The sequence below is a fragment of the Aethalodelphis obliquidens genome, unplaced genomic scaffold, assembly GCF_003676395.1.
Source record: "Aethalodelphis obliquidens isolate GAN/ISIS:26980383/991018 unplaced genomic scaffold, ASM367639v1 scaffold1, whole genome shotgun sequence".
Classification (NCBI taxonomy): domain Eukaryota; kingdom Metazoa; phylum Chordata; class Mammalia; order Artiodactyla; family Delphinidae; genus Aethalodelphis; species Aethalodelphis obliquidens.
Genome location: NW_020837945.1, coordinates 18,588,145 through 18,612,146, shown reverse-complemented (window position 1 = coordinate 18,612,146; position 24,002 = coordinate 18,588,145). Strand labels below are relative to the sequence as shown.

The 24,002-nt window shown below is 38.5% G+C and overlaps 1 protein-coding gene across 6 annotated transcripts in view; it reads right to left on the bottom strand.

The window, feature by feature from the left end:
• Positions 1-24,002, bottom strand: part of APP (amyloid beta precursor protein) — a 275,370-nt gene that overhangs the window by 163,928 nt on the left and 87,440 nt on the right. The window lies entirely within an intron of this gene.

Genomic DNA, 24,002 nt, shown 5'->3' with positions numbered 1-24,002 from the left:
TCCAGAAATAAATAAGACTGGAGAAATATGGTGGACTCCAGTTTTAGAGTCTAAGGTTTCAGATGCCATTTTGGACGCAACATAGGCCAAAGGATATTTTAAACAAGAATGATGTGCTCAAGTTTGATTTTCAGGTAAACTCTTTAATCAAGTGAAGGATGGACTAGCGTTTTGAGACCATGAAAGCAGGGAGACCACTGAGTAAGGTACTGCAATCCTTCAAGCAAGACATGCGAGAAGAGATTTAAAGCAACGACTACAAATGAGCAAGGAATACAAGTTGTCCACATATCAGAAAGACAAGAACAATTTTTTTACTTTCATAGTCCGTTACATGAAATTTTCTGAAATGCTACATAAAGAGATAAATGTCCTAAGAAGGGGAAGAAAAAAACTTTTCACTCCCATTATATAAAAGGGGATTGTGGGATCTTAGTCCTGACCAGGGATTGAACCCGGGCCCTTGGCAGTGAAAGTGCAGAGCCCTAACCACTGGACCACTGGGGAATTCCCTAAAAGTGTTCTTTAAAACTCTCTTTCTGGGCTTCCCTGGTGGCGCAGTGGTTGAGAGTCCGCCTGCCGATGAAGGGGACACGGGTTCGTGCCCCGGTCCGGGAGGATCCCACATGCCGCGGAGCGGCTGGGTCCGTGGGCCATGGCCGCTGGACCTGCGCTTCCGGAGCCTGTGCTCCGCAACGGAAAAGGCCAAAAAAGTAAAAGCCCCACAAAAAAAAAAAAAAAAAAACAAAAAAAAAAAAAACAGAAAAAAACCTCTTTCTATAAAGGTGCTTAAATTTTAGTCTGTTTCTAGCTGAAACATGCACGTCTCATGATATTTACGTATTTAGTTTAATAAATAATATTTAGATAAAATCTAAGCAAATCACAGGGGATAAACAGCGTGATCTTGTCATTCCTCAAACCTTTGAAACAATCGATGGTGCCCACAGCATCGTATTGTGAGTCACAGAGAATGCAAGAATTAATGAGACACGTTGCTCCCAAGGGCTGTGTGCAGTTGGAACTTGGTGAGAAAGGAACCCTTGAGTCCATGGAGTGGCTAGTTCTCCATATGCATCACTGCATCTCAGCTCCCCAACAGCTGTGTGATGGATCTCTTATAATATAAATCTCATTTCCCAGAAACATGTCTAAGGCCGCCTACCTTCAGGAGATTATAACCTAGCCCCAGAGATAAACATTAAGATATAAACTATAAGGAAAGAAATGACATAATGCAAGTGATGTCACATTTTTCTTTTGCTTTTACATAGAATACTGTAAAAGAACAAATAAGACAAACAAACAAAACAAACTAAAACCAGATGAGTTGGGAGAATGGAAAAAAAATCCTCATCCAAAACCAATATACCTTTCTCCAAGTGGACTCTTCATGGTTTCTCAGGGCAGGCAATCAACCATAGCAAGAATACTTTATATCTGAGGCATCCCAATTTTCAAGGCCACAGGAGGCCAGAAGTGACCAGTGGCCTGAAGATGCTTGCCTGATTTATTAGCTCTGGTCTGTCAAGCCATACTGCCATATCTACAAATGTCCGAAATACTAAGCAATGTTTTTCTATTTTACAAGTAGTTATCGGGAAAGATTCAATGTCTGGCCCAAAGCTATTAAATCAGTTTATGAGACAATCAGGAGAAGATATCAGATACTCCCCACTTTGTCCTGAAATAGTTCTTGTGGCATAAACTGGGTAATAGCTGCCAGACAACAGTGTCTTGTTTTACTTGACCTTAGGCCAGTCTGCTGAGGAGTAGATTTTAATGCAAAGTCAAAGTCACTGAAAGATAGTTACCCTGGTAAAATCTAATGTTCATCAAAAGGACACGTACAGCATTAATTTATAAAAGGATATTTGATTTTTTTTTTTAATTCGGAAAATGACACTTCATTTCGTCGTGTAAAGATGCTCTTAGGTTTCTAATATTGCACAGAAGCCAAGAAATGTATGTCCCTCAAATGAGATTGTTTTTTTAAAGGACTAATACTGGTTATTTAATAGGCCCTCGGGACTAATGGCAAAATAGAAAACTCATTGTACTCTAACATCAAAATAAAATTCAGCAAAGACTGGATTTTACAACCTTGCTTATATTACTTTCAAAACTGATGAAACATACTAGAATGTTACACATCAGAAATTTTAAAGTAATTAAACCAAAAAAATCTGTTAAAATTTTTTTAATAAGGAATTAAAGAGAAGTAGTAAAAATACAACAAGTCCTTTTTCAGAAACGGGTTTAGTTTAACAGGGTTTACGTTTCCTCTCTTTTTAATTCTAAAAGCATTATTCTTAAAAACCTATGATATGACAGAGGATTATGTGGGAACTCTCTGTACTTTCCACTCAATTTTGCTGTGAACCTAAAATTGCTCTAAAAAATAGTTGTTTAATTTAAAAAAATCTGGTAGTATATATACCTGGAGTTTCCATATAGGACCATGCACACTTTAATTTTTTTTAAAACAAACCTTCTGTTTATTTGGTTTGATCCTCAGGTAAAAAAAAATTAACAGAATTCAAGTGAAAGAGACCAAAATAAATTAAGTATCATAATAAGATAATTAAGTATCATAATGTTTCAGCTAATGCTGAACTTTAGGAATTTGGCACCATTTAATCCTAGTGGTTCAATTCAGTGTACACTGTGCATATTTACTGATAATCATACAACCTGGTTTCTTGTTTTAAAAATTCACAATTTATATTACACACACTGCAATTGAAAGGGAATTTTCACAGCTAAGGAACAAAATCTGTGCTTGGCTTCTTAGCTAAAAAGTCTTGGCAAGGTAAACAATAATGCCAAATTCAGCTGAGACTCTGCAGGCATCAATCCACTGGCTCTTTGGTGGTCTTTGAGAGGATTGGCTTACTTAAATTACCTCATTTTGCAGATGGGAGGGAAATAATCCAGGTCAAGTGGCCTGCCCACAGAGCCAGCTGGCGGTGGAACTGGCCTGAAAATCTGAATCTCTGGACTCTCCATCCAAGTGTGGTAACTCAACTTGCTGCCATTTAAAGTCTGCTCGAAATGGGTTACTTGGCTAATTCCCTTTGGCTTTTATAAAAGTAGATTCACTTTTGTACTACAAAATACTTCAGTGTTGTGATCTACAATGTGGTCAGTTTGACAATAAAACTGGATTTAAATTAGCTAGCAAGTCACGTGAAACAGCTGAAAATGCATTCTACTGCACAGAATAGAGCACAGGATAAACACAGAAGAGAATGCATGACAAACAGTGGCTTAAAAACACGATGGGAGGGCTTCCCTGGTGGCGCCGTGGTTGAGAGTCCGCTTGCTGATGCAGGGGACACGGGTTCGTGCCCCGGTCCGGGAAGATCCCACATGCCGCAGAGCGGCTGTGCCCATGAGCCATGGCCGCTGAGCCTGCACGTCTGGAGTCTGTGCTCCGCAATGGGAGAGGCCACAACAGTGAGAGCCCCGCGTATCGCAAACAAAACAAAACAAAACAAAAAAACCACGATGGGATTATTTCTCTGCAATAAGAAGTCTGGTATTGAGGCTGAAGCTACTGCAGATGTTCAATGCTGCCCTCAGGGACTAGGTTATTCCTATCTTTCTGCACTGCTGTCCTTAGCATGTTGGCATTTGTCATGATGTCTTATGGTCACAGAATCTTAAGACTTCATATCCAAGTTTCAGACAGGAACAGGAAGAAAAGGCCAAGGGATGAAGGTTTTTGGGTATGTTTTTTTTCCCTATGAAAGCTTTGCTGTCTTACATGGGAGGAACACCCTCCCCAGTACCCACATCCTATATACCATAGCTATGTTATCTGGCACACTAAGCTGCAAGGGAATCTGCAAAAAGTATTTCTGGCTGAGCACACTGTCACCGTGAATTAAAAAAAATCTGGAATTCTGTTCGAAAAGAAGAATTGGAAATGAATATTAAACAGGCAAGTACTATGAAATTTGAAGATAGGAATGTATTTTTCAATCTCTTTATGTTCCTTTTCAAGAGACAGATGATTCCAGGAAGAAAATAGAATAGAGCGAAAGTATTACAACTAAAACCAAAGGGACTGTGAATCCATGGCACAGGGAGGGAGAAAAGGGGGGAAAGGATATCAGAGGAAAGAACAGAATTTCTCAAAACTGAGGCTGCTAAGTTTTTGAGAGTCAGAGTGGGATTGAACAGATTGATTAAAAAAGATTCCAGAACCACACATATGTTCTTCAAGACACAGAAAGCTCAGATGAATAAACTGTTTCCATGAATTCACGAAGACTAAAATGGTGTTGGCTAGAAACATCTGAAGTCTTTGTATTTTGGCCCAAGGTGTAACCTCTCTTCCTTGTCTCTCAAGAGTTAAGGGAAAGGGGGCGGAAGAACATTCTAGCAATGGAATTCCTGAAAAATGGCAAAGCCTCAGTTTCCTTCCTTGTGCTATACTCTTCTATGAGAGATGAGATGTGGCCCAGACCTGGCTCTCGAAGGTAAGATTCAATAGTTCCAGTAATTCTGGACCCTGTGCCCACCACTGGCCTAAATGCTTCCTGGACATCATCTCACATCACACTCAGAACCACACACCAAAGCAGCTATAATGATCTCACTTTATAAGAGAAGAAGGTGAGACTAAGATGTTACATAATCAGCCCAGCTCACACATGTGGTAAATGGTGGAGTTGGGAGTATGAGTTAATATTCATAAAGCACTCAACTCAGTGCCCACAACAAAGGTGCTCAATAAATTATTTTATTAGTATTATTACTAATACTTTTTCCCCAGTATGTCATCGACCACTAAGTCTTCTCATATTAATACTAATTATAGTTACTTAGAACAGTAACAGCTACTGAAGGCAATAGGGTTTTATTTTCATTACACCATCTCCACCAAGTTATAGTTCTATAGATAAATGGTATTACATTTGAGTATTGCTTATGATGTGAGAGGAAAAAACAGTGGTCATTAGGGTGGGGTGGAATCCCTAGGACAGGAGAAGTAGGGAATCCGAGTGATCAGTGCTTTCGCCTTTCGCACAGGACTCGCGAGCCCTGGCTGTGGGGTTTTTCCTGAATCCCCTCCGTTGCTCACTGTCCTTCATTCACTAACTCTCCACTGCATACCTTCTATTTTTCCTTAGTGCTGGGAATACAGCAGTCGACTAAAGAGATGAAACTAAATGGGATTCTGGTGGGAAAGATAAAGCAAAAAAGTAAAAGAGAATGTCAGATGGTAATGAATATTATGGAGATAAGGCACATGAAGGGATAGAGGCTTTGGTGGATGAGGGGGTAAAATTTTAAACAGTGTTCAGGGAAAGCCTCACTAAAAATAGGACATGTGAGTGAAGACCTGAGGAAGTGAGGTAACAAACCAACCAGATCTCAGAGGGAGGGACAAGTGCAAAGGACCTGAGGCAGGAGCCTGCCTGGTGGGTTTACAGAATAGCAACGGGACCAGTGTCGTCACAGATGAATGACAGACAGGAGGTCACTGAGTGGGAGCAGACTGCACGGGGCCTTAAACATTGCCCACACTCTGGCCAGCACCCTGAGGGGCACTGGAAGACTCTGGCGTGGTTTTCTAAGCGACTTATTCTTGCCCAAGCGGGCAAGATTAGAAGGAGGAAGACCAGGTAGTGAGCTGTGGCAGTGATCCAGTTGGGAGATGACAATGGCTTGGACCAGGATGATGGCAGTAGAGATGGTGGGCAGTGGTAAGAGTCTGGATACAGTGTGAAGATAGAATCTAAAGGATTAACTGAGGGGCATAAGAGAAAAAGTGTCAAGGATCTAACTGGTTCCATTACAGGAGCTAGAAGATGCTTTATACTGAAGACGGCAGAAAACGATTGGGCAAGACTCTCCTAATCTTTCCCAGGGCATGTGCAGACGAGTAGAACATTCCAGATTCATGTACTTAGTAACCTACACTACTGCATCCATGCACATCAAAGTGGGAACTGTAAACAAGCATTCACTCAGGTGCTTTTTAATTTTACCATGTCAGACTCTTCCTCTGCTAACATTTTTATTGAATTTGCTCATTACATATTGATATTTTGTAACTTTCACATGTTAACAAATAGGCTGGGACATTTTTCTGGAAGGTATTTGTGTTCAAGAGATGGAAAGAATTGTTACAGAAGCACCCAAAATACCTTTCAACAAACTTTTCATGTGATAGAACTGTTATGGTCTTTGCTTCAGAGAACGGGTAGTTACTGGGTTCTCAAAGAGGACATGGGACAAGGGTGAATTACCCATTTGAAAAGATACATGCACCCCAAAGTTCACAGCAGCACTATTTACAATAGCCAAGACATGGAAGCAACCTAAATGTCCATCAACAAATGAATGGATAAAGAAGATGTGGTATGTGTGTGTATATATATATATATTATGGAATATTACTCAACCATAAAAAAGAAGGAAATAATGCCATTTGCAGCAACATGGATGGACCTAGAGATTATCAGACTAAGTGAAATAAGCCAGAAAGAGAAAGACGAACACCATATGATATCACTTATATGTGGAATCTAAAAATATATATATGCAAATGAACTTATTTGCAAAACAGAAATATACCCACAGACATAGAAAACAAACTTATGGTTACCAAAGGGGAAAGATGGGGGGGATAAATTAGGAGGTTGGTATTAACATATACATACTACTATATATGAAATAGATAACCAACAAGGACCTACTGTATAGCACAGGGAACTGTACTCAATATTTTGTAATACCCTATAAGGGAAAAGATCTGAAAAAGAATACATATATATGTATATACATATATATATATACACACACACACACATATGTATAACTGAATCATTGTGCTGTACACCTGAAACTAACATTGTAAATCAACTATACTTCAATTAAAAAAACAACAGGGGCTTCCCTGGTGGCGCAGTGGTTGAGAGTCTGTCTGCTAATGCGGGGGACACAGGTTCGTGCCCCGGTCCAGGAAGATCCCACATGCCGCGTAGCGGCTAGGCCCGTGAGCCATGGTCCCTGAGCCTGCGTGTCCGGAGCCTGTGCACCGCAACGGGAGAGGCCACAACAGTGAGAGGCCCGCGTACCACAAAAACAAACAAACAAACAGAACAACAACAAAAACCGTGACTGTTGCTATCACCAACATTTCACAGTAACTATCACCAGATAGCAGTGAGAACTGACAGATGGCAGTCTTCAGATCAGAACTGTTTGCCAGATGGCAGAAATTACATGAATCAAGATAAGAAAAAGGCAAAAGAAGTGAAAACTAAAGTTTCCCCTAAATTCTCTCTCTAATTTTTTCAAGTGAATGGAGCCCAGTCTCACGTACATACACAAATGGCAGCTTGTACTAGATAGAAATAGTCTTTTACCCAGGCTCTGAATAACACTGGTCTTAAGATGATGAAAACAGTGCAAAGGACATATGTTAAAAAGACAAGAATAAAATAAACGTTTGTTAGCAATTTTGCAGCTTTTTAAAAGCCTCACAAAGGTATGAGCTAACAACTCTGATACTGTTCAGCAAGTGCACAATTGAACAATTGTGTAACTAGAAGGTGGATGGTGGGACCAGGTTTCCCACTGTTGGAGTGAGAATTTACAGATGAGCAAGGGGAGGAGGAAGAAGGATCCGTGTAATAACAGATTAGAGCTGGAGACATAAGGATGAACTGATATTTAGCTTAATATAGATAACAAATGGTTAGCTATAGAAATATTCATACAAGGAGGACTATACACAAATATAACGCCTCACTCTGTCAGTTGAGAGGACTTAAAAGCAAAGATGTTCCAGTAGCAATGAGCACACCTGACGCCCAGATCTCAGTTTTTAATATTATTCTCCAATAAAAGGAACCAGAGCTCCTTAGAGGAATAATGGATTCTAGGATTGGGGCATAAAATATAGAAGATGAGTTGGAGCATCTTGTGGAGAAAAAAATAAAACAGGGTATTTCAAATAAGCACAGGAGGGCTTCCCTGGTGGCGCAGTGGTTGAGAGTCCGCCTGCCGATGCAGGGGACATGGGTTCGTGCCCCGGTCCGGGAGGATCCGCGTGCCGCGGAGCGGCTGGGCCAGTGAGCCATGGCCACCGAGCCTGGGTGTCCGCAGCCTTTGCTCCGCAGCGGGAGAGGTCACAACGGTGAGAGGCCCGCGTACCGCAAAAAAAAAAATAAAATAAAAGCACAGGAGCTAAATGAATGAGCTCCCAAAGGCCAAAACTGGAATAATTTGAGTAATAATATATATATATATAATTAATAAAGTAGTGTTAGATTATAACACAAAATATAAAATATTTATTTATGAGTCAAAATAACTGAATAAATAAATGGGTGGAAAGAGGCAAATTCTGCCCGTGCAGAATTCCAAATCATCTATGCCCTTGAGGAGGTGAGGCATAATGGTCTTAATTGTGGGCGTGCCTAGTGATTTCCTTTTGAAGAGTTCAATACACAATGGGGAGAAAAGAGCATCTTTATAGTGAAGAAACCTGACAACCACTACCCCAGCCATGCGATCAAAGTCAACAACAGTTACGTATCATGTTGATAATAGATGCCCTTGATGTGATATGATGAAAAGGGCACTTTACCTCTGTAGTCTTTCTTCCAAAAACCCATAACCCCAGCCTAAGCAATGAGAAAATTGCAACAGAGGGACATCTAACAAAATACCTGACCAGTACTCCTCAAAACTGCCAAGGTCATCAAAAAGGAAGCTATGAGAAACTGTCATGGCCAAGAAGGGGCTGAGAAGACCTGGCAAGTAAATGTCATGCAGTGTTCTGGATGGGATCTTGGAACAGAGAAAGGACTTTAGGTAAAAACTAAGGACATAAATAAGGTATGAATAAAGGACAGACTTTATTAATAATAATGTATCAAAATTGGTTCATTAACTGTAACTAATGTACCATATTAATGTAAGATGTTAATATTAGGGGAAACTGGGCAAGGTGGTGTATGGGAACTCTCTGGGCTATCCTGTCAATTTTTTTGTCAATCTAAAACTTAAAGTAATGCCTACTTAAAAATATTTGAAGCTTCCGCAACAAATTTTAATAAGGACATACCTATTTACATCTATATCAACATTGTGGCCTTCAAAAACTGTCCATGAAATTACTGTCAACTGAAAAGAACTTGTGTTAAAAAAGATCTTTACTAACTTGGGTTTTTCGTCTATGTCATCTAAAATAACTAGACAAAGCTTAGTTTTAGATTTTCTTAGCAAATCTCTTTTTCAATAATTTGTGTAATGTGTGGCATTTAAATTCTTTTAAAAATTTCAGAATATTCACACATATATCAATAATAAAGAAAATTCTTTGCTTTTCAAGTTTAACCTTGTCTTAGAAATGTAAAAGTCACTGATCACAGAATTCAATTCCTCTTTACAGATTAGGAAACTTAGGCCTGATCTGGTTTCTGTCTAGTTAATAACAGAACCAGGTTCAACTTTGGGCCCTAAATCTATTGGAATGCTCACTATTTCAGCAAAGTGTTACAGTATTCCACAAATTCTTTTTCTGGTTTTGTTTTTAAATTTTATTGAAGTATAGTTGATTTACAATACTGTATAAGTTCAGGTGAACAGCACAGCAATTCAGATATATAGATTCTTTTTCAGACTTTTCCCTTATAGGTTATTACATAATATCGAGTATAGTTCCCTGAGCTATACACTAGGTCCTTGTTGGTTATCTATGTTATACAAAGTCATGTGTATATGTTAATCCCAGCCTCCTAATTTATCCCTCCCCCACTCCTTTCCCCTTTGGTATCCATAAGTTTGTTTTCTGTGTCTGTGAGTCTCTTTCTGTTTTGGAAATAAGTTCATTTGTGTCTTTTTTTTGGATTCCACATATAAGTGATATCATATGATATTTGTCTTTCTCTGTCTGATTTACTTCACTTAGTATGATAATCTCTAGGTCCATCCACGTTGCTGCAGATGACAATATTCCACAAATTCTGAATCATGCCTTCCTCACCAAACCACCCAAGATTAGTTAAGTTACATGTGTTTTTTCTGTTGCCCCTTTTTTATTGCTTTATTACTCATATTCTTGATTTTTATTAATAATGGGCCTTTTTATTACTTATATTTGTAATTATCCCAACACCAGTTAAAAGATGGAATTATGAGAATAATGGTTGTTAAATCTTTCCAGGTCGGGGGTTCTCAAACTTTAACGTGCTTCAGAGTCACCTTGGGATGCTTGACCAGACAGTAGTAGATCCATCCCCTTCTGGCCCCAAGACCTGGACCTGATCTGGGATGGGTGTGAAAACATACCTCCTCAGAAGGATTCAGATTCAGGTGGTTCATGGACCACACTTTGAGAAATGATGTTTGGAACAGCATTTCTCAAGCTTTAACGTGTACCTGAATCACCTGGGGATCTTGTTAAAATGCAGTTTCTGATTGGAAAAGTCTAGGGTGGGACTGATTCTGCTTTTCTAACAAGCTCCCAAGTGACTGGATTCAGCTGTTCCTTCGGGTAGCAAGGGTGTCCTTAAGATAATCCATTATAACTCATTAAGTGTTTGTTTTTTTTTTTAAGTTACAGGTTATTGCATTATGAAACACTTTTTAGAATGGCTTTTCTTTTTCTTTTTAATAGTGGTAAAATACACATAACATACAATTTACCATCTTAACCATTTTTAAGTGTACAGTTCAGCAGCGTTAAGTACATTCACACTGTTGTGAAACCAATCTCCAGAACTCTTTTCATCTTGCAAAACTGAAACTCTGTACCCATTAAACAAGTCCCCATTTCCCTCTCCCCCAATCCCCTGGCAACCACCATTCTACAATACTTTCTGTCTTTATGAATTTGACTATTCTAGGTACCTCATATGAGTGGAATCATACTGTATTTGCCTTTTTGTGACTGGCTTGGTCTGTCCCTATTTTGAAAAAAATAATCAAACCTACACCTTCCTTCCATAAGCCTGTGTTCTGTCCCATAGATTGGTGACATTGGCACCATCTTAAGAATTGAGCACATTTTCACACATCCCTAAGAGCCAAGTCTCTCCGGTTTTGTCTTTCGTTTCTTTAATCCCAGAAGTTATCACAAAATAGGGTAGAAAGTGTTCTAGATTTGAGGCAGAGGGGAGGAAACTAACTACACAGTGACTCAGGGGATGGAATGATTTCCGTACGTGAAAAGGTGAGGCGAACAAAGCCTCCCGGCCAAAGATGTTCAAATAGGATGAGGAACAATAATAAAAACTAAAACCCAACATGATTTGGTTGAACTTTAATGGATCATCTCTATTACCACTGAGTAGTTCTGAATACCCGTCTGTACTCAGTTCCATGAAGGATACAAAAGAACTGAGACATAATCCTGCACCAGAAGAGCTTTGAGCAGCCCTGTCCAATGGAAATGTAATGTGGGCCATATATGAGGTTTTAAATTTCTAGTAGCCACATTACAAAAGTAAAAAGAAATGGGTAAAATTAATTTTATAATACACTTTCTTTAACCCAGTATACCCTAGATTTTATCGTTTCAACATGCAATCAATGTAAAAAATTATTACTAAGACAGTCTACATTCTTTTTTTTTTTTTACCCCTCAGACTAACTCTCTGATAGCTGATGTGTATATTCCACTTATAGCACACACCACTTTGGACTAGAACATTCCAAGTGCTCAATAGCCTCGTGTGGCTAGTGGTCAGTACTAGCTTAGCTTCAAATTTTAAAGATCACGAATATCTTTCAAAGAGTGATTGATGAGTTGAACGTGGACAGGTTGAGGTTAGGAGGGAAACTGAATCTAAGGATACGTGTCTAAACAGAAATAAACGTAAGATTGAATACACTGAGAAGACTATATACCCAGTTCTATATGCCATCACAACACCATATATTTAATCACTGAAAGGGATATTCAATTTGTTACTACTGTTTACCCTATTTACCAGCAAAATGCCCTTTTCCCCTCATTTCTCTTTTTGCACTTCTCATATTATAATTTGTACTCATGAACATGCAATTAATTCACATATGGAAATTTAAATAAGGTTTCCTTTACACCTACTCATTTTTAGCCTAGTTCAGCCTTCTATATTTTGAGAGATGAGATGAAAAGCTGATATTATAGAGATATCCTGCTAAATTCTCTTTTTCATCTCTTGAAAACGCAAGTATCCTCACTGGCTGCTTTCTCCTAACATTTTCTTGCTTTCTGACATTAAAAAAATTCATAGCCTGATGGGTTTTAAAGATGCAATTAATTGGGGTTATGTATGGGGGCTTTTAAAAAGCCACATAATTGCCAACAAAATACCAATCAGGCTGATGCATGGTGAGGCAAAAGAACCACCAGCTATTACCCAAACCTTAAATTATACAGAGAGGTAAAAATATGCAGCATGTTTTGTCCACATACCTTACTCAGAAACCCATGTGTGAGGCAGGCTATAATCAAAAACAGGAAGAGGTGCTTTCACAGATAAGCTTCTCAACAGAGTTGTGGACTGTCACTTTCAAGCCCCGGACTTGCTCTTTCCAACCCATCACCAACAATCTTGGGCAAGTCTTCTTTCAAGGTTAGCAGCAACAAATGCATTAGTCTCTTCTCAGCCCTCAAATCAGCTGTCTGCTCTCTACCATATCACCTTCTTCTTTAAATTCTGTCTTCTCTAGGAACATTTGCCCTCCCGTTCTCTATCTTAAGCTAGTCATCCTTTCCCTCTCATTGACTCCGCTTTGAGTTAACCCTGATTATAAAGTAAGACTCTGTCCTCAACCCTCTGCTAGTACTTTCTCACTCCTTAGTCATGCCTAAGGATTCAACAGCCTCCTCTACTCTCAGTGTTGACCTTTCAGTCAACATTTCCATTCCCTCGCTGGACACTCACATGGAGAGCATTGCTTTTAGCAATCGTATTAGAATCAAGTACCAACTGACCATCAACTCTTGGAACTGTACCCAAAGAACAATAAGCAATTCCTCACTGGGTCAAAATCTATCTTATATGGAAGCAATATAAGGGAATAAAACCAACATTCAACTTTTTTTTTTCACATACAATTCAATTTATTTGCTGTTTTACAACTTATAATTCCAAAGGCTTTCCAATAATACATTTTCTTAACTTGTTTATTGGTAAAATAACTTTAGCAGTTCCAATCAAGAGGGAGATCACACATTCTAACCCACCATAGCCATGAAATATTTAGCTCTTCCTTGTAGCTGGAGCTCAGCAATTTGTTTCCTCTATATCTGCTGCATATTTCCTAAACTTTATAGCATCTTCCTTGAATCTCTGTTACTTTGCAAGGTACCTTGGTTTTTGATCTCTCACAGTTACATTCCATTGATTTATGAGAGGCTCTCTTGAACTCCAGTCCCTCCTGCTCAGCCATGGTATGTTCCTTTCAGAGCCTGCTGTGAGGGGTTGGGGAGGGAGAGAGCTCTCAGGTGGCACCCTGATTATCGTACCAGCCTTGAGATAAAACCTTCCTTTGGAAGATGTCAGAGGGCCCCGTGGGCTAACTTCTTCAAGGAGACAGTCTACCTCATACGTTCTAACTACTTCCTCTTCCAACTCAAGAGCCTTCTGAATCCTCAGGAAGCACAATGCTCAAGCCAGCGTTTTTCCCCAACTAAGAGACTGTCTTAACGTTTGAGAAGCTACTCAGGTCTTCCAGCTTCCTGCTTTCACAGTCTTCTTAATCTCTGCACACTTTTTGAAGTTCTCATTATACACTTCGTCAATCTCATCATTTGTGATTACTTCTTCTTTTGTTTTTTCCCATGATCTCTTTATTTTGCAGTAAGGAGAGGACGCTCCACCCATGGAGGGCATCTGCCCAGGACGTTTCTAGAGCTGTGCATTGTTGGTACCACCAGCTCCTGTCACACTGGGTGGTCTTATCCACTTTGTTGACCTGGGCCAGCCGGGTAGGGGAGGGAACACACCCCTCAGAGTAGCTATTACTCTCTACCACTTCATCTTCATCCAGGTTCCTACCCTCCACTGACATCTGCTCTGCTCCCTTTCTACTGCTTTCTGGTGAAGGTTTGGGGGCATTTCTCAGACTGTGCATCATACCACAACATTCAACATTTTGAGGGAGCCCCAAATGGGGGCTGAAGAAATTCTACTTGGTTGTAAAACCCAGGTCCCCTATCCCACTAAGCTATGCTTCTATTTTCTCCAGGAATATTTATCACCGATTTGTGTCCCTATCCCCACGGGCTGTACCTCTACTCCACTCAAACTATCCATATTTCGGCAGATGGAGCTCAGATCATATCAGATGTAAAAATGTTCTGAAATTCTGAACTCCAGTAAACCATTCTCTGAGTGAAAAAAATATATATATCCTTCTAGTTCTCCCCTCTCCTTTTCACCTCTACAGCTACTACTCATGACCTCACATCCCAGACTCTCTATCACTTGCTAAGGTTAGCAGAGGAGTTTCACTACCTTCATTTCGTTTCCCTGCTGGTCTGGCCTAGGACCTTTAACACATTCATTCATCATCCGTGCTTACAACCAGCTACCACTCCACGTGTTCAAGACGCCCAGACTCGATTGTTCCAGCCCACCTCTCTCCTAAGTGGGAGACCCCTAACACCCAATTGCCACACTGTGCTCCTTGAGAGCTTATTAAGTGTCCCTTCTGGATTCTCTTGTGTACAGACTAGACTTGAAATGTCTAGCTTTAGGAGACAATGGAGTTGTCTCCTAACACTCAGAGGAGTAAATGTTGCTCTATATTTCAGGAATGTTCTAACTCACAACTTTCCCCCCAAAAAATTATATCTTAAAAGATGCAAAATTATTTAGGGCAAGAGGAAGTAGATAAGGAGAGAATGACGCAGAAAAAGGCACGGCATTTAACAAAAGAGCTAGCCAGGAAATATCTAGGATGTGGTATTTGGAATTAGTACAACCTTTTACGGGTATGAGTACACTGTTCTAAATTCCCAAGGCTTTGTTAAAACATAGAAAAAAGGATTAGAATTCTGTCATTGTACCGGAAACACTATCAAGGGTACAGGCACACAATATCTAACAGAATAAGAAAATATAAGTATACATGATTCATCAAGCGCTTCAATAAAAACATGTTTTAGAAATTACCCAGTTCTACTGAGTCATGTTTCAAATATCATGTGAACTTTTCAGTGGGGATGGATGCAGCTAAATTAGAATCTCTCCCTCTGTTACCACTCCACGGTGGACTTAGGAACTGCCACTCAGATTTGTAAACAAGGCTTAGCTTCATTACTGTCAATCAGTTTGCCAGGGCTTATTGCTCCTGAGAGAACTGAAATAACAATTTCTAGACTTCCAAGGAAGAGGGTTTGGGGCAGGAAATTACTACATTAAAGCTTATATATATATTCCAAAAGGTATATCATGAACTATTTGGAGAATTTCCCCTGGAAGATTCTGATACTACTCTCTAATCCACTGTCTTATGATGTCTTCTAAGTTTGGCCCAACTGAGTTATCTGTCTACACTTGCTGAAACTCACAACTACAAGCAAAGAAATTACTGTGAATCTCTGTGGTAATGCAACATAAAGCCCACATTTTAACAAATAAATAACGGACTTGATAATAAGTGGATACTGAAGTCTGTTTAAAGATATTACAAAAACCCTAGAAAAATCTAAGGTCAGTTAAAAGATACACACAATTTGAAACTATTGATCAGAGCCATCCTCAACAACATAAGTATTAAAAACTATTTCTGTATTGACCAAATCCCTCGTGTCGTGTAACAGAATGAGAACAAGGCTATTCTTGAACCTAGCAATTTTCTTTTTATCACTGCAACTTCAGTCATGGATGTAAATGAAAATTTCTGCTCACTTTGCTACTTTTCTGCTTGACTGAGGTTTGTAATGAAAACGTCTGTTCCTTTCCAACAGAGTACAGGTGTCATTCCGATTTTACACAGCAGGCAGAGAGTGAATGCATTTGTTTAGATGCAAGATCATTTAAATCTGTGTCACTACACGCTACAGCCCACTATGGATGTGGCTGTTTAAAATTCTCTTAAGCAATAAAGAAAATGATCAAATGAAGGTACATTCAGGCTTCAAACATTTTCAGACTGGTTCTTCCCATCTGAACACAGCCAGCCCTGTGCAGCCCTGCCCCCCTCTCCTGGCTCTCCTCAACAAGAAAGCAGCAGAACTCTGCCAAAGCCCATTCCATTACCCAAACGTCTTCCGGGTAAACAGTCCAAAGTCACATGACAACTCTGTCTTCAGCTGACTTTTCCAGGGAGCAAATACTCTGAAGAGCAAGAATTCCAGGCATGCAGAAGCTCAGCCTTTAAATCAAACTAAATCTGAGCTAGTTTTTCAAAGTAAGGCCCTGGTGCAGAGAGAAGGCACACAAAACATGTTGGAAGAAGGCAAATCTCTCATTTCAGATTTAACATTTATAAATGAGGAAATTATACATGATTAAGGCTTTCAAATACAGGGGTAATTCCAAGGTATCTCTCACTCCAAATAATACCGTTTCTGTCTTTTACTCAAAACTGTAAAGATGACTAAAATGTAGACCAAAGGAAAATCATACTTAGAGTCTTCAGTTGTTTTAACCTAGAAATGTTCTGGTTTTGGGAAAATGCTGAGGAAAAACTTTTGATTTTTGGTAAGAATATTTGGTTATCAGAATCATCTAAGAAAAGTGTAAGTGATTTGCTATTTTCTGGCCCAAAGCAGACTTTCTAACAACGCAATTAGGCTAACAGGTCACAGGATCTACATTATGTAAGCTCAAGGTAACCCATTTAATGGCTTAAAGTAGGGTTTACTCAAGGTCACCATTACATAAGGCAGGCATGTCCGCCTTTCTCCCAGTCAAAAGAAGCATAAGGTCAGTTCCCCCTCTTGGCCTGACACCCTTCCCACTCATGCCATTACATGATAATTCTAGATGTTTCTTTTTCTTTTTCTTTTTCTTTTTTTTGCGGTACACTGGCCTCTAGCTGTTGTGGCCTCTCCGTTGCAGAGCACAGGCTCGGGACGCGCAGGCTCAGTGGCCATGGCTCACGGGCCCAGCAGCTCCGCGGCATGTGGGATCTTCCCGGACCGGGGCACAAACCGGTGTCCCCTGCATCGGCTGGCGGACTCTCAACCACTGCATCACCAGGGAAGTCCCTAATCTGGATATCTCAAAGCCTTAGCTTTTAAATTTCTATAACAGGGAAGAAGTTGGCTACTTATATAAATCTTAGAAAATGCATATTTCAAAGGCCATATATAGAAGGCCATCTCTTTGGGAAGACAGGGCTGAGGTATTGAAAAAGCCAACTGCACACCAAGTAAGTACAAAAGACATCTTTGATAACAGTTCTCAAGTGCATATAAACATTCATCAACTATAACAATAAGTAATAGGTGGTATGTGTGCTTTCTTGGAAATCTGAGCACTTGATAAGACTATCTTATTGTTCTTTAATCATTTAGGCAGCTGTTTAATTAATATTCCTACGCTGGGGCAGTTTTCCATGTTTTGCTTCCAAATGATTTAATTCTCTTCTTCCAGTTACAAATCTTAGTACGAATGGAAGATATCCTCACAGCATAATATGGTAAATCCAACACTGAGATCACATCTATATAAAAAGTATATATTTTGTAAGAAATTTATATGTAAGTTAAAATAGCTAAAAATGTTTTTTAGAGTCAAATTTTAAGAGGCGATTATGCTTAATTGTATATCTTCATTTCTTTAAAAAATGTGAAAAATGAATGCACGAATATTTCCTAGAGACTTAAGTTTGATTCATTTTATTCTTGCATACTAGTTGTCATTAACCCACAGAAAAAGCAAAATAAAACAAAGCAACAACAAAAGCCCTTGATGATGGTGATAGCCCAGCATGGGGTGTATTTTTGCATCAATAGTCTGATGCATTAAGCTCATTCAAATGCAATTAATTCCTTTGCATGAAATCAAGGGTCCAGGAGATATTGATAAAAGTTGAAAACAATCCTACCTTTTGCCTAAAACAGATTTTTATCCCAAATGATACAATAAACCAACAGAGAAAAATAGGATAGGCATATCCCATGCTCATGTGCTCTGTGTTTAATCTGAGACTCCTAAATTCACCAGTTATTGATAAGGAAATCTGGCATACACCTTAGATGAAATGTCCAGGAAAGCTAAGAGCCAACCAATACTCTGCGCTCTTAGCAGTACGCTGCCTGCTCTTTTCCTGCAGGGACAAGGCTAATTATCAAGACTCTGGGAGTCATAGGAAGTCTGTTGACGAGTAAGTACTTGGAGGCCTGGCCTGGATTTAATAACTCAGGATTCATCAAGCCAGGCCTTTGGGAAACCAATGCACTGATGAGGTTTCCTAGTATGTGTATCGTGAGAAAATAAACAACCCAGGAGGACTCATATAAACACCAATGCTGAGAAGGCTGCAGAAAAATGAGCCAGAGGAAGACTGGGAGTCAGCAGAGAGAATAACAAAGGCAAGAGCATAATAATAGTGTGGGGAGAAGGCAGTGATCAGCAGGGTTAGATACCACTGAGACGTCAGGAAGGACAAAAAAATGGGCAAAGAGCTCATTCACTGGAGTTGAAGGGATGGATACCTCATAATGGCGAACTGCAGGGAGTTGGATGTTGCAAAGATAAGATAGGAATGGCTGACTATCGTATCAAGAAGCACAGCTGTGAATGGGTAGAGCAAGCGTGGAAATTAAAGATTTGGGGTTAAGTGATTGACCTGAGGACCCAGGGGTCTTTGATGAACAGGAAAATAAGAGAAGGCTAAAAATTGCTGATACATAAAATAAAATAAAGGGTCTACTGACCAAAGGTCATTATGAAGTCAATCTCAGATACAGTGAAGTTAAAGAAACTACTGAAGAAAATATATGCACTGGTACCCATGACTCAATTGAGAATTTTGGCTAAAAATTTAAAATGAGAACAAAAATAGAAAAAGAAGCTAAAATTATTTAAATGGCAAAACAGGATAACTTCTTGGCACATTGAAAATGAGCCTACTATATTAAATATGCTTAGATAATGCAGAATATCGTAAGTCCCTGACTGACAATTAATTCTGTTTTCAATAAAGCAAGAAGAAAGAGTCACATGACCAACTCATAGGAAACCAGCAACCTGGAGCTGATGAAGATATACAATAAAGAAGGAGATCTTCAGTGACAGCAGAAAAAAAAAAAAAAATTCTCTCAAAGTAGTTAAGACTAAAAGGGGAAGATTTAGGGGAGCTCCAGCTGGGTAACATTTTTGAAAATACATGTACCTCTAAATTAATAAATCAATAGGATGGCCCAAATTTTAATGTCATGAGAAAATTTAAACCTCTAGAAGGGGAGTAATTAACATCTACATATCAAGTACCTACTAAGCACCACATTCACCTCATCATCTAACAAAGGCATTTCAATATGATAGGAATTAATGGTTAGTAGACACATATATTATCCTAACTCTTAAGATACAACGTAAAAATCTGAAATAAGTTTGTAGATTCCATTACCATTATAAATGATACTTAGAAGTGGGTTTCTGTTAAAATAACCCTTTAGTATTATTAGACTTAAAAGCTAAAGATAATGAAACTGCCATAAACTAATCTAATGGTATGTTTTATGTCTGAATACAGATGCCTCTGGTAATACTGGTGTCAATCTTTAAAATAAAACAGCCAGTTATTTTACCAGCAAAGTGAGTTTATTCAGAAATAGCAGAGGAATTGCAATTCGGGACAATCAAGCTATAATAAATATCACAGGCAAGCCCAGAAAATGAAGGAGAGGAAGGTTACTTTATAGAGAAAGAGGAGGAAGTTTGGCGGGGCTGATCTAAGCAAAAGTCCATTGAAGGGAAAAGGAGAGTTCAGGGTGGTGATGGCTTCTCATTGGCTGAGTTGCAGAGTTTCCCATTGGCTGGGCTTGTTATTGGGCAAGGAGGAAATCTTCCTTCCTCCTGCTGGGGTAGTAGAGACCTTGCTGCTCAGAAATGTAAAGCTGCGATGGTGTGTACATAAGAGCTCCCACTTCAGGGATGCCTGACTCCACTTTAAATGAGGTTTCTCTTATTAATTTTTACACTGGCTTTAAACTAGACACATACAGATTTCCCAGAGATAAGAATTTAACGTTCTTTTATCCGGGTCCAAAAAAATCTTAGTTTCTACCTAATCTGAGATTCCTACGTTACTTCTTGGTTGTTAAATAAAACCTGCCCTTCCCCTACTGATAAATACTGGCATAAGTAAATGACATTTATTTCTGTAACCTTGGAGATTCTTTTAGGCATGTGAAATTACTGCTTTACGCCCTTTGCCTTCCCAGTGTTTACGCTATTTCTTCCTTAAGATTTCCTTCCTTTTAAAACATTCATCTAACTCAATTCATTCGTTCAATATGCACTTATTAGGTACCTACTATGTGCCATGACATGCTTAAAGCTCTGGGAATATATTTCAGTGAATGAAACAAAAGTCCCAATTTTCATAGAGCTTACATTTCTGATAAAAAACAATTATTTCCAAATTTACAAGCATTGCAGGAAGGGCTTATTGTTTATTCTTAGTATAGCTCTATGATTATTCTTTTCCCTCATTAGGCCCTCAAATCCACTAACTGTAAAACTTTCTCCCAATTTACTACCCTATTATGGATCTGCTATTTAAATTCAAAACATGTTGAGGTGCTGTGTGGCCAGGTTACTACAGTTTATGGAAATATTACTCCAAAGTATAAGGAGTTTTTTCTCTAATCCAATATACCATCTGTTAAAAGAACTGACATAATTAAAGGCTTAAAACCGCATTGACTGTTCAGATATTTTTTCTAGACACCACCTAAAAGAAACAATCAAATGAATTTAATGTCTTTGCAAATAAAAATGTGATTTCTGTGCTATTCCAAACTTAATCAACCATCTTAGTTCTGTTCTAATTTTCCAACATTATGTACCAATATTACCGACACAAACTGTTGTCCCCGGAAAATGTTTTCTAATTCATATCTCTTCATTTTCTCTACTTATGCCTTAGGATCCATACTATGCCTCATCCTCTTTCCAGAAACTTCTACTGTATGCTCCAGCCTTATCTCCTATTCTTACAGCAATCCCTTATCTTACTCACAGAAAAAGTTCATACCATCCGGTCATAAAGCAAATTTGAAGCAAGTGTAAAAATGAGTAGAGATTTAACAGATTTGTGGTTAGGAGAGAACTTCCGGGGGAGAGGAGTCGAGTTTTGATCATGTTGAGTTTGGGTCCTTGAACAAACACCTGTCACTAAATCAGCAGAGAAGATCAGCATGTTTCCAGAGTAAAAACAATCACAACTACAAACCTCTACAACATCTAAAACAGTAAAATTCTGCGCTGAATTCTGTAAAATAGGTATAAGGATAATTTTATATGCATATAGTCATAAATTATGCCCATGGAGAAGCAAACATCTTCTAAGGAAATACACAATACACAACAAGCTCCTCTATATGAAATCACAGTTTAACTTTATCCAGCTCAAACTTAGCTAAATAAGGACACCTCTAACACTACATTCACTTGTAAATTCTAATTTTATAAGAAAATTTCTAGATTAAAAAAAAAAAATCCCTGGAAGCCTAAACTCAACTTCTTCCTGCCATAGACCTACTTGATAAATTTCTCTGTAGCAAAAAGGGGTAATAAAAATCATTTATTACCATCTCATTTAGCTGTCTCTCTGCTATACACCCCCATATTTTTAAACTCTGTACTTAAACAGCTATTTTCTTTGCTTTTTCCACTTTCAGTCTTCCTAATGTGAAGGTGTGTCTACCCCTTCCCTTCCCACCTTCCTTCCAGTATGGTTTTATCATGTAAATAGCATCTGTATCGTGACGCCTCAGTATTGTTCAGACCCTGGCAATGGCATATTCTTTCTTTTTCTCTTACAGCTGTTTGTTATTTTTTAACTTTTCGTTTTTCTTTTTCTAAAGTTAATACCTGTCCCATTTTTACACTTACTTCATTTTCTCTTGCACCCATCAGTACTGCATCTTTCCCGAACTCTGCAACAGAACTCTATAACCACACTAAGTACAGGCAGGCCCATCAGGTACTGCATCAGTGCTATGGTATGTTTTGGTCTGGAGACCTCCCTCCTGAGAGCCTTTGCATTCTCCTCCAGTCTGGACTGGCTTCTCTCCAGACTGCAGTACAGCTGTTGCCTTGGGACTTCCCTTCACCACCAGGTTTCAAAGCTGAAGTCTGAGACTCATTGACAGAAGAAAAAAAAAAAAGATTCCTGGGACACATCACATCACCAGCAAGAGCTGAAATTTATCAAGGGATGTGGAAGAGAAAGAAAGTTTAATGAAGCCACTCAGTGACTACCGCGATAAAAAAGAAAACTAACAGAATTTATCTCTAGACTGCTGAGTAAAACCAACACTAAGCACTCGCAGTGTCGAGTACTAAAATTTGAACATTGAAATACATCTTTACTCGGGCTTCATCTTGGCTGTCATCTTTATGTCATTTCTTACATTCATGATGTTTTCTTTTGTGCATACGTTTTGCCTCAATGCTCTTTGGTCAATTCTTTCATTACATACAAACATCAAATTACTTTTCTGAAATGCATTAAAATACCTCAGAGAAATTATTTCCCCAAATTTCACTGTAGTATGCTTGATATAATGAACTCTTCCCTTCATAGTAAATACAGTTATACTTTAATGGGTACTGTTTGGAGATATTATAAAGATATGCTGTACCTAATTAAACAAGATCAAAACTAAAATTTTTTAAGTCCACAAAAAAGCATTTCTCAGTACTTTTTCCTAAAGAAGAAATATATCAAAAATTTCCTGTAATTTGTGATGGCATTAAGTCTATCTCTAATATATTTTACATATTATTTACATAATTTTTAAAATATAGTTTGCTAATTAAAATATAATGAAAACTAGGATTTTGTGGTAAGAGTCTGAGTTAATTTACTGAATTCCAATTGTTATGTTGGGTTTAAGCCACTTTCCCGTCCTAGGAACCATAATGATAGCTGTCTGTACCACTCTAGAGATTTTCTTACATTTTATATTCTCTTTCTGGTTACAATTATTCATGTGGTATAAAACATGGTACCCTAATTCCCCCCAAATCTTATACAACTGTCAGACAAATTATATTTTCTACTATAGTTCTTTGGAAAGTTATTTACTGGCCAAAACAGTAAGCAAAATTAAGAAAATATCTCAAATATGTTATTTGTTTTGGGAAATAACACGATGAGAATTGAGCTGTAAACACGAAAGGGAAAATCAGTTTCCTTTCTCTGTTGCAGGTAGGAAGTGATGGCAAGCAACATACCACCTAAAAAAGAAGTTCCCAGAGTGAAAAGAGAACTTTTATGGAAGTCCATTTCTTTCTTGATTCCCTACCATAATCACTTCTACTCAATCACATCAGGAAAAAAGAAAAGTTCATGACAAAAGACACAGCTTGAGGTTAGCTGGAAACACTATGGCCCTTCATATTAAATTTATGTTAAAACAGCAAGCTAATGATTACCATGGTTACATTATGCAGATGCAACCAGGAAGCAGCTGTTTACTGGTTGGCACAGAAAAGTAAATGTTTCAAGACCATCAGATCTGATGTGACAGTACCGATTCCAGATACACAGAGAAATTAAAAACTCAAAATAACACACAACCACTCTACCTGATGTGTTACTAAATCTAAAGCCATTTTTGCCCTTTTTTAATAAAGTAGGTGAAAATGTGACCATGTGAAATTTAAGTTACATGTGATTTTTTAAATTTCTGGGATGTCAGCATCTGTCTGTCTGTCTCTTTATATATATGGAAACAATCTAAAAGCAATATAAAAAATAAAATTAAACACAGAATATACTTTTCATGAATTTAACTGCTGTTTATAAAAGCAAACAGTAAATAATGGGGGTCATAATTTACTTGTATG